This window comes from Schistocerca serialis, chromosome 8, assembly GCF_023864345.2.
Source record: "Schistocerca serialis cubense isolate TAMUIC-IGC-003099 chromosome 8, iqSchSeri2.2, whole genome shotgun sequence".
NCBI lineage: Eukaryota > Metazoa > Arthropoda > Insecta > Orthoptera > Acrididae > Schistocerca > Schistocerca serialis.
The window spans coordinates 298221171-298233907 of record NC_064645.1 but is presented as its reverse complement, the minus strand read 5'-3'; the positions used below and the strand labels follow the sequence as shown (position 1 = coordinate 298233907).

The window sequence follows — 12737 nt, the reverse complement described above, 5'->3', positions numbered from 1 at the left end:
CAAAGTGAAAGGTACAGAAAATAATAGCAATCATTAAGCAGGAGTAGTAAAGAACTTTTAAATTAAAACTTTTGGATAGCACAACCTATCTACACTAGACACTAGTAATCACTCAAACCATGTCACTGTGTGGGCAAGAAGAAATGTAATATATATAATCTAGATTAAACAGATAGAAAGTGATAGAAAAAAAATGATGTTGTATGTGATGGGATCACATCCTAGTTAAATCTCAGTCGATTAGAGTGTCCTCATAAAACCTCATCATAATCAAAAATTAATGTCTGTACTCAAGGACAATAGCAGCTGACATATATACAGATTCAGACACATCACAATATATCAGTCGCTCATTAATCTTGCTCACTATAGTATAGTTTAATGTTTTCCACCTGGTGTTTGCCCTCATGGCATGAGGTATGACGTTAATTACATCCTCAAAATATGCTGTATACTCTTTCCACTTGCTATATTTCCAGTTTCGCACCTGCTCATCCAATGCATCATGCCTTGAGTTCTGATACCCGTAACCGCCATGGTCGCCTCTGTGACCACCATGGCCACAGAGAACACCATAATGTCTCCTGTCATTATTATTATTCCTCTGTCATCCATTATGTCTATTATTATCGTTTGAATGGTCATCTTTACTGGGTTCAGTGCCCCCTAATACTCTCCTGTCATCTACTCCTTCTCCCATTACACGTAAGTCATACAACGTGTCTAATTATCCTGAGGCTGACTTCATTGCTTCTACGTCATCTCTAGGGATGACTAGCAACTTATCCTGAACTCCAGTTGGTTGTTTGCTTATAATCAGAGACACTATTGCTTATGTCGTCATCGGTTCATCTAAATACAAATTCCTCTCACAATAATCTTGAAAAAATGTCTTTAATTTCTGGTCATGGCCTCTATCAAACCTTCTACCTTGGCATAGATTGTTGCATACTTCATTTTGCTTCCGTCGTGACCAATATTGTTGCAAAAATTCCCTTTCAAATTCAGCAAATGTTGTACACTTATATCCTATTCTCATGCCCTAGGTACCAGCTTCACCTTCCAGTCTTGCTGCAACGAAGCGTGCCTTTCCTTGCTCGTCCCATAATTCAGGTAACACGCCCTTAAATTGATCTAAGAAATTTCTGGGATGCCATCTCCCATTTGGTTCGAAGTTCTTAAAATTCCCTATTCCAAGAAAGACCTTATCATTTTGTATACCAATTAAGCTACCTCTGGCAGTGCTTCCATCAGTTAAAAGTGATTTCACTTCGCTTTTCACCTGCTGACCGACCTGTTTCTTTGTCGTTCCTACCTCACTGTACACCTCTTCTACTGGCCATGCATAAGCATCCTGGTTTAGCGCAACAGCTGATATCCTGTGTTTACAGTGTTTCTCTTCCTCATCCACTTGTTCAAAATGCTCATCGTAAGCCTCAACCTTTTTCGTAGTTTCTTGCTTCACTTCTTTGACACCTGACTCTACCTTCTCAAAACGTTTAATATTGCCTGCAACATTCTCCTCAAACCGAACGGTAAGTTCATCTATCCTCTGGTGACTTGACTCAGCCAGTTTCTTTAGAGCCTCATTAGTCTCGTCGATCGTTTTACTGAGTTGTTCGTTTATATGCTCTACCGATCCCTTAACATCTTCCCTTAATTGTTTATCTTGCTCCACTGATCGCTTAATATCTTCCCTTAATTGCTTGTTTTCTTCCTTTAATTGTTTATTATTATGATCTACTGATCGCTTAATATCTTCCCTTAATTGTTTGTTATCTTGCATGGATGTGTGTGATGTCCTTACATTAGATGGGTTTAACTAGTTCTACGTTCTAGGGGACTGATGACCTAAGATGTTAAGTCCCATAGTGCTCAGAGCCATTGCTTGTCCTGCAATAACGTTTTGAGCATGTCAAAGACGGACAGGTCTCCATGATAGGTGACGACACTGTATTAGGACCTCCCATCTCTGTTGATAGACTACTGTCCCCTATACTGGAATCCAACACTTCACTACTCCTTCCTTCTGTTTTCGTCTCCACCTGATTACTTTCGCCCAAAAAGTCTGCATTCACCTCCCTGTCTACTGCAGTTGCACCAACCTCATTATTTGCCATATTGAATCACAGATAAGTCACTCAAGCGAGCAATAAATCAAGTCACAACACTCATAGCACAGAATGGATGGCAATAACCACAACCAAACAACAGCGCCGTACACATTCAACGCTGTAATTCGTGATCAGAAGCACACATAACATACGAGATCACATAAAAGAAAAAAAGAATTAAATATAAGCTAACATAAATATAGTTCAAAAATGGTTCAAATGGCTCTGAGCACTATGGGACTTAACATCTTAGGTCATCAGTCCCCTAGAACGTAGAACTAGTTAAGCCTAACTAACGTAAGGACACCACACACATCCATGCCCGAGGCAGGATTCGAACCTGCGACCATAGCAGTCCCGCGGCTCCGGACTCATCGCCTAGAACCGCACGGCCACCGCGGCTGGCGTAAATATAGTTCTGCAATTGTATTAACTTTACTAAAAATTAGACCACTAAGTAAGCATGGTCTGACAGTGACATTTACTTTAATGTACGATCGGCAAAGTAATTATGGCTCGTAATTTTGTGAAAAAAAGTACTTCAACTGTTACTGTTTGTAAGTAGATAATTATAGAACGTAATATGCACTGCCAGTAAATTACTTTCGCTGCTTCAGTTGCTTGAGGTAACATTGTGATGCGCGACTTACTTTGCATTGTCTTCTGGCTCCGTAGTCGCGGCTGTTGCGTAGCGCCGACTCAGTTGACGCCATCCGGCTGTCAGCACTCAACTGCAAAGCGTGATAATATTTGCTGCGTCGCTCCTAGGCGCCGCTCACGTCGTACACGATTATGGCTGCCAAAAAGTTTTCAATTTTGCCCATAGGTGCCACTAGTGTCGTCTTCCGAAATGGCTGACAGATAACTATTCCCTTTCGCACATAGATGCCGCTATCGTCGCCAAAAGCGCACCACCGTAGAGTATGTTTACTTCGTAGCACTAGGTCTTTGCATTGTCACGAACTGGACGAGTATATACATTGTGTCACAAGTTCTTTGACGTACACAACCAGAGCTCGCGTGACGTCACTCAACAATAGAAAGTAATAGTCACTGTTTACACATAAACAGTTCACACTCCAAGTTAATTATGCGGCACTTCTTAACCGAAATTGCAGGTGCTGAATACACGTCGCCATGTAACACGCCCGGGAGTACAAATGGGGGTGGGGGATCTTTAAAACTTGTTGTGGTTTCGACCGTTTCTTGACCGTGCGCCCTGTCCACACCACATACCTGATAACCCTGCGGCGGTCATACTGCTCTGCTCCACACTGCTGATGGCTTGCCTGAAATTATCTATCGAAATATGCAAGCGAGTAAAGGGAGCCTCTCAACGTTAAGCACAACACTGTTCTACATCTGGAATGAACATCTACATTCTGAGGCGATATGGAAATTACAGGTTGCACTGTTTACACTCTAAGTCGTAAATGTTTATCCCAATTGACAGTCTTGATGATTATCAGTCCACAATATCACTTGGACGAGCGTACGCGTACCGAACACGGCGTGGGTGATTGTTGATGATGCGAAAGCCGAATAATCGAACGAAAGTTCTTACGCTCGCCAAGCATACACAGATTTCTTTTGGTACCAGCCCTCCTTGACACTAGTAATGATGTAACACTGTCGGTAAAGTTAATTTTTCAGTTCTCACTTGTACGAGCGTGCGCGTAACCGTCGCGGCGCGGCTGATTGTTGATAATGCGGAAACACGATCATCGAACGCACGTCCTCACGCTCGCTACAAGACACTGGCACTTGTTTGCACTCTTTTATGGTAACTAATTTTTGTTGATTCACGTTAGTTCGTTCTGGGAGACCGAACACGGCGCGAATGATTGATACTGTACGGTACGACACCCACATTCTTCTGAATCATTTGCTTATTTTATTACTTTACTGTAATAGCACTTGTAGCAATACTTCAACTTCCATACTAACAATGCCTCTCTCATGCAGAGCTACACACTACACAACATAACATTTCCGTGTCCGGCGCTTGACTCTCTACAGACGCAGCTGCCCGCAAAGATACTCCACAACTAAGCCAGCGATATGACAATACGCTTACACCTTAAGTCCTCCAAAGCTCTCTTAAATTCTGATTCTAATCCTGGATCACCTATCTCCTCTAAATCGACTCCTGTTCCTTCTTTTATCCATCAGACAAATCTTGCCCCTCACAGAGACCGTCAATGTACTCCTTCCACCTATCCGGTCTCTCCTCTACATTTACCAGTGGAATTCCCGTTCACTCTTAATGTTAACATCCCTGCTTTTAATTTCACCGAAGGTTGTTTTGACTTTCCTGTACGCTAAGCCAGTCCTTACGACCCTGCACTTCCTACTTATAAAATTCCTCAGTGACTTGCATTTCTCTATTCCTGAATTCCCTGAACATTTTTGTACCTCCTTCTTTCATCAATCATGTAAAGTATTCCTTTTATTACCCATGCTTTCTTCGCAATTACCTTCTTTGTATGTATGTTTCTCTTTCCAACTTCTGTGATTGCCCTTTCTAGAGATTTCCATTCCTCTTCAACTATACTGTCTACTGAGCTATTCCTTATTGCTTTATCTATAGCTTTAGAGGACTTCAAGCATATCTCATCATTCCTTAGGACTTCGATATTCCGCTTCTTGCCTACTGATTCTAACTGACTAGCCTGTTAAACTTCAGCCTATGCTTCATCACTACTACATTGTGATCTGAGTCTATATCTGCTCCTGGGTACACCTTACAATCCAGTCTCAGATTTCGGAGTCTCTGTCTCCATGATGTAGCCTAACAAAAATCTTCCCATATTACCCGGCCTTTCCAAGTATACGTTCTCGTCTTGTTGTTCTTGAACAGTGCATTCGTTATTACTACCTGAAATTTACTACAGAACTCAATTAGCCTTTCTCCTCCCTCATTCCTTCTCCCAGGCCCACATTGTCCTATAACGTTTTCTTCAACTCCTTTCCCTACAACTACATTCCAGTCCCCCCCCCCCCCCCCCCAGATGGTATGCCGCCAGACTCATTTATTCCACACACCAATGTGAATAGTCGTTTTGTTTACGTACTGTAATACCCTTTCAATATCCTCAGGTACTTTTTCTATCTCTTCAGCTTGCGACTTTGGCAATTATACCTGAACTATCGTTGTCGATGTTAGTTTTCTGTCGATTCTGATAAGAACAACCCTATCTCTCAACTGTTTACAGTAATACTAATACACTTTCTGCCCCAACTTCCTATTCGTAACGAACCCTCCTCCTGTTAACCCATTTTGTGCTGCTGTTAATACTATTCTATACCCATCTGATCAGATATCCTTGTCTTCTCTCCATTTCACTTCACTCACTCTCTCTGTACCAAGACTGAGCCTTTCCATTTTCCTTCTCAGATTTTATAGCTTCCCTGCCACGTTCAAGCTTCTGACATTCCACACCCCGACTCGTAAACGTTGTTCTTTCGTTGATTATTCAATCTTTTTCTCATGGTCAGTTCGCACTTGGCAGTCGTCTCCCGGAGATCCGAATGGGGGACTCTTCCCGAATCTATTGGCAATGGTGAGATAATCATGACACTTTTTTAAAAAAATTACAGACCATATGGCCAAGAGTGGCCACGCGGTTTTGAGGCGCCTTGTCACGGATTGCGCGGCCCCTCCCACCGGAGGTTCGAGTCCTCTCTCGGGCATGGGTGTGTGTGTTGTTCTTAGCATAAGTTAGTTTAAGTAGTGTGTAAGTCGAGGGACTGATGACCGTAGCAGTTTGGTCCCTTAGGAACTCACACACATTTGAACATTTGAACCACATGGCCATATGTTCTGTGGAGGCACGTTATGTGTCTTTAATTCAGTGGATTCCATTGCCTTTTGCATCTTCATGCCGTTGATCATTGCTGATTCTTCCGCCTTTATGGGCACTTTCCCACCACAGGGACAACAGAGTGTCCTGAGCCTTAGTCCGCTCGTCCGCCGTCTTTGACAAGGCCGTTGGCCGACTGAGGGTGACTTCTTGTGCCGGAAGTCTTCGGTGGGGGGTATCGAACCCGGGACCAAACACGTTTTGATTCGTAATCAAAAATGCTACTCCTAGACCACGGTTCTAAGCGTATAGATGTATTAATAATATCACAATGTCACTAACTTTCACCACAATTCTACCCATTATTACCATGGACGAGTGATACGATGGTAAGATCGTCACATCTCCTCTTGCCCACTTCTGACCCCTTCGTTTGACACATCTACGATGGAGGTCAGAAATTAAATAACTTAGTTTTTTGTGTGTGGCCGAAGAAAGCATTTCAGCCACATCGCCACTCGAAGTCTACACGAAAAGGTCTCAGGGGATATCATAAAGGTCGTCATTGAAACCACACTTTTCCTTGCAGCGTTAATGCCCTCACATTTCGCTGTCGGAAAAGACAGTTCGCAGTTTGATGAGCAAGAGAATGTACTTCTTGACAACCTTTGTATCTGCTGACACATCTCGGAAGGTTCAACCCTTCCCTAAGGAAATCGTGGAGCTGCAACCACCCTGAACATCAGCTGAGCCCTGTGGAGTGTAGTCCAGCTGCAGTTTTTGCTCTAGTATACAAAGTGGAACCACTGAGGTGTTTATGCGTCTTCAGCTCTCCTGTTTCACAGGCTCCTGTGGCGTTTTCACGAGGGAGAATGTCATTGACACAAGTATGAATAAACGGGCACACGGTCCCTCTAGGACACACAATTCGGCACCAGTGTCGGTGTCAGCCTCGCACTTAGGCACTTTGGGCACTTTCAGGATGTGCCGGCACACATCGGCAACACCTACATAAGACAACAAGTGTCTAGCGCATTTGTTAGATCGGTTACAGCTGCTACATTGGCAGGTTGTCAAAAGTTAAGTGAGTTTGAACGTGGTGTTATAGTGGGCGCACGAGAAATGGGACACAGCATCTCCGCAGTAGCGATGATATAGGGATTTTCCCCTACGAAAATCTCACGAGTGTATCGTGAATATCAGGAAATGGTAAAACATCAAATCTCCAACATCATTGAGGCCGGAAAAAAATTCTTCAAGAACGGGACCAACGACGACTGAAGAAAATCGTTAAACCTGACAGAAGTGCAACCCTTCCGCAAATTGCTGCAGATTTCAATGCTGGGCGGACAACTAGTGTCAGCGGACGAACCATTTAACGAAACGTCATCGATATGGGCTTTCGGAGACGAAGTCACCTCGCGTACCTTTATGAATGCACGGCATTCAATGCCTCACCTGGGCTCGTCAACACCGACTTTGGACTGTTGATGACTGGAAACTTGTTGCCGGGTCGGACGAGTCTCGTTTCAAATTGTATCGAAGGGAGACAACCTCATGAATCCATGGACCCCAGATGTCAGCAGCCGATTGTTCAAGCTGGTGGAAGCTATGTAATGATGTGGGGCATGTGCCGTTAAAGTGATATGGGCCTCTTTATACGTCTAGATACGTCTCTGACAGATGACACGTACTTAATCATCCTGTCTGATCACCGGCGTCGATTCATTTCTATTGCGCATTGCGACGGTCTCTGGCAATTTCAGCAGAACAATGCGACACCCCACACGTCCATCAGGAACACTCTTCCGGATCTAAACATTTCTGCTGGCCACCAAACTCCCCAGAAATGGACATTATTGAGCATATTTGGGGTGCCTTGCAACGTGCTTTTCAGAAGAGATATCCACCCCCTCACACTCTTACGGATTTATGGACAGCTCCGAAGGATTCATGGTGTCAGTTCCCTCCAGCACCACTTCAGGCATTAGTCGAGTCCATGCCAAGCCGTGTTGCGGTACTTCTGCGAGGTCGCAGATGCCCTATACGGCAGGTGTAGCAGATTCTTTGGCTCTTCAGTGTGAATAGGTGCTTGTTTGATTGGCAAACATTTCGATATACGTCAGTTGGATGTCGCTAGGTCGCTGAACTATCGCTTGCTTGTCGGAAGAATTATCTAAGGGATGCCGGAAGGGATGCCCGTCATTCCGATGCCTAGGAGTCAGAAAATGGCAAGTCTCTGTACAGGCGTATTTTCAGAGCGTCCAAGGAAAGTGCAAACGAGACACTGTGGGTGTTGCTGTTTTATTCAAAGCACCTGTCAGTGTTCCATCCCACTTGTGATCACGCCACAATATGGCACGAAACAGGAGGGCTGAAAAAGCGTAAACACACTCCCATTTTTGGTTTAATGGTTTTGAAAAATCGCTAGAGGCTATAGCCTTTACAAAAGAGCAAAAATTGCAGTTACACTATGCTCCAAAGGGACCAGGCCACGTTCAGTGACCTTCCGCCCAACGACGTCCTTAGAGAAGGGTTGAATTGTCTGAGGGTTTCAGAAGTTGTCAAGATATCGTCCTGTTGCTCTTCGTACTGATAGCTGCCGTTTTCGACTGTTAAATGTGGGGAAATCAATGTCCAAAAGGAAAGGATTGTTTGACTGACGTCCTTTTGCCATCCACTGCGGCTTTTCCTCGGAGCTTCTGAGCGGCGGCGTATCTGAAATTTTTTATTCACCCATCAACGTGTGAGTTCAACGCTGGCGTCGTATTCTGATCTCCATCACACAAGCTTGAAGAGGAGGGACGAAATGCGGATAAGTAGGAGTGTGACGATCTTACCACCATACGACACGTCCACTGTGGTGTTGGGCAGAACTGTGATCGGATTTGGTACTAATGTCACATTACTAGCCTATCTTAGACTTCACATGAAGTTTTGAACTGTGACCTTCTTTTCGCAGTATCGACACCGTGCTGTATGAAGAATCGCCGGACCCGTGGACAACATCACAGGGTATCACGTAATTGTGCCGTTACCGGCATCTTTGAGCCGAATTTCAAATTTCTCTCCCGCAACAGGAGACAATTATGTGGATTTCGAGAAAGTATACCTATAATTCCTTTATGCAGCTTACCTGGTTTTTTCAGAAACACTTTTTTGTGTATTGGAAGGAGGCCTTTTCTATCGTCCTTACTTCGATCATCGTCAGTTATTACGCCTCCAGAATAATTGACGGGAATAAACCGCAACTCCAAGATGGAGTGGTATGGTATGAACTACAGTTTGTGGGCGTGTTTCCATATCTGAAAGATGTCTATTCCAATTTCGCTCAAATCGCGTAATAGTGGCGCTAGTAGCGACACTATGTGGATGCAAATCAGGTTTACTTTAAACACATGCCGTAACGGCCGTGAGCGTTAGTTATCTTTGAGACTGGACGTGGTCAGTCGATGTTAGTCCGGAATGCCTTTACGGCGACAAAGACGCCAGTACCAACGCCTATGAGGTCGCGTAATAGGGCAATGAGAAGCTAATGTTCTCTTGCGACATCGCAGAAAACTTGCAGGAATGTAGCTACTGTACATTACTGCTGGCAGTGGTGGTCGCGAGAATATACGGTCCCAAGGAGAATCGGTTCCAGACGGCCACGTGGCACTACCGAGAAGGAAGACCATCATGTTCGGCATATGCCTCTGGCGCAACATACTGTATCCTCCGCTGCAATCTGAGGAGCAGTTGGCACCAAAATGACACAGTCAAGTTACAAATTGGTTACTTCATGGACATCTCCGATCCAGATGCCCTGTAGCGTTCTTTCCACTGACTCAAACATCACAATTTGCGACTTCAGCGTTGTCAAGCGAGAGCTCTCTGCAGAAGAAGGTGGAGGTCTGATGTATCCTCTGATGAAAGCTGGTTCTGCCTGGTGGTAGTGATGGCTATGTGTTGGTTAGAAGTTTAGGGCCTGTGACCACCTGTCTGTGTGCTAGACACACTGAGCCTAGACCTGGAAGTACTAGGGCAAATCCGGTTTTGCGCCACTTCGTTAGTGTGTGTTGCATACATTCAGGGGCAAGCATACATTCAGGTGCAAACCAGTTGTTCTGTAATTGATTTACACTGCTGTAGGTTGGAGGTATTGTTTTGGAAAAATTTACGTAGGTTTGTCACCTTGATGAGTAGGGATCGACTGTGCTAGTACACAATTCCTCCACCAGAGGATATCCCACCCTTCCCCCACCCATTGCCTGCTCCCTCCTTACCCCTCCCAGAAAAAAATGGTAGGAAAAGAGTCAGTTTGCGATGGGGATGAAGGATCTCACAAATATGAAATCAATGTCAATAATATAGTGAGGCATATTCTTTATTTAATCAGTTTGGAGGAGACAAGGATAACCCACCTTGAGCAGAGCTCATGTCTACACCCCCCAACCGCACTTCCCATGACGTAATAACCGTAAGTATCAAGGACTGGAAAGAAGTGTAGTGTAGCAGCTGTCGTTTCGGGTCGTCCACACATGTGTCTGTCGTCCAGGTGTTGGCAAAGCGGTCAAGAACCGTCGAAAGTCCTGATTACCGATCATGATACCATCGACAAGGGGCCGGATGTTGACCTCCTTTGTTCTCGTAACCGCAAACAATGCATCAAGTGGCGATATTCTGTTGCTCGTGATTTTTCAGACTCACTTCCTGTCTCTCTCAAGTGGATACTTTCTGTTTGTGTGTGAACCAATTTCACCTGAACCACATATGGACGTTTTAATCTCTCCTCAGACTACTGTGTTCCTATTGGCTGATGCTTGGGACAAAGAGAGAGCTGACGCAATTTCGATATCAAGAATTGAGGGACATAGTCCATTTGCACTACAATATCAAATCAATTCCTTAAAAGTTTACAGGAGTCAAACGGATCATCACCTTACGATGAGTATGCTTCTCAATGAAACATATTTTCAACGTTAGAGAATCAGATACAAGCGTTTTGCAAACGAAGAAATTAAATTTCCGCCACAAGTACATCGTATCGCTAAATATATCCAAGCGTTTCTATGCACCAACGTTTGACAACACAATCACCCTCCTCCAGAACAATTTTTCCACTAAACACATGTGGTGAAAAAATCCTTCCGATCACACACACACTCGCGATCACGGAGAGCACACTGTCCGTTGACTGCCGGGCGCCGGGCCCGCGCCGCCCTCAGGCACACCATGTCGTCACATGCACGCCAGTCAGGAGAGACCCACACATACAGGCACTCCAGCAGCTGCACGCCTATCCCCCAGCAGCCACACACCAAATGCTCAGAGGTTGGAGAAACTGTCACCAAGCAGTCAACTGATCAGTTTACATGGGGAGAAAAACGGCCCAGCGCAAACGTCCATCATATTGAATCTTCTAACGAAACACCCATGTCCGCTTCTGTCACTGCTCAACCAGCATACTGGCTACTTCGCTAGTCAGTAATCCAGAAAGTGCTGCCGCCAGGACTTGTCCCAGCGGCTGCAGACAAGAGCCGAGAGGTTGGAGGATTTTTTGGAACTAACCACCAGTAAAGCCTATAAGCTAAGCTGCGACTTCCAGTTGACTGGAACCTCCTGCCAACTCATGCTGCCAGCCACGGCGCTCCCCGAGACAAGCAGGCGCACCCTGGACGTATGGCTCTATTTGAAATTCCCCGTAGACTCCCCCCAGTTTAAAAAACCGGCTTTACCGAATTCAAGACAGAGATGATGTTGACCGTATATCTCGAATATAGCATAGGCTATATTTCTTCTAAGTATTCTATGACCACCTAAAAAAATCTGTTCTAATCAGCTTAATATCTGTTATGTCCTGCATCACAGGACTACAGTAAGAAACTCATTTTTGGCTCATAACGGAGTGCTTAGAGCACACTCTACCTCTGTCACAGGATGCTTCCTCACTTTCGAATTCTCTTAATGTAACCAAGTGCTTCGTCGCATACGAAGTTCTTAACGTAACAGCACAGAAAAGTTGTAAGTATCAGGTTTATACTACGTGTCTTTTTATAAATTCGATGATACAGCTGATCAAATTGACAGGCTAATTAATTAAATTGATCTTGAGAGTCACTTTGCAAGGTGAGTCATTTTTTCCAGCACCCGGAATACACTCGTCAGGTGGCTCAAATGGGGATTCCTGAACGGAATACGATGTTCTTTTCGAGGAAAGCTATTGAGAAACGACATCTGAAGCTGACTGGAGAAGGATTCTACCCTGGCCAACATACTTTTCACTTAAAGACAACGAAGACAAGATACTAGAAATTAGCGCTCATAAGAAAGCATGTAGGCAGTCTTTTCCCTCGCTTTATTTGCAAGTGGAATAAGAACTGGAATAATTAGTAGTGGTACAGGTACCCTCCGCCACACACGTACTATGGCTTGCGAAGTAATCATATTCATGTAAATGTAAATTTCGTGTCTATTAATATGTCAATCCATCCATTTACGGGCACACAAAACTCACTGCATAATGTTGTCTTATTTATCGAGCAAAAAAGATGGAACTTTTGCTCATGATTGTCTGTCGGTAAAAATCTTCCTATTAGCTCCTAATTTTCTCATTGGAGACACTTCATGAGGCGTATATGAGAGGTTGTAATATATTTGCCCACAACACTTAGAAGAAGCGATATAGAGCTCACATATCAACTACCCTTTTGTCATAGTACCGACTTTTTTTATTTATTTCATTAACAGTACAGAGTAACCCACCGTCTTGAAATTTAAGTTTGGTGGGATGCTTCTGAATCCAATAGCAAAGACTTCTCATTGTTACTATCTTATTGGT

General features: G+C 44.2%; 1 pseudogene; it reads left to right on the top strand.

Moving 5' to 3' along the window:
* Window positions 1-11689: 11689 nt before the first annotated feature.
* Window positions 11690-11869, top strand: LOC126417536 (U2 spliceosomal RNA; annotated as a pseudogene).
* The last annotated feature ends 868 nt before the right edge of the window (window positions 11870-12737 follow it).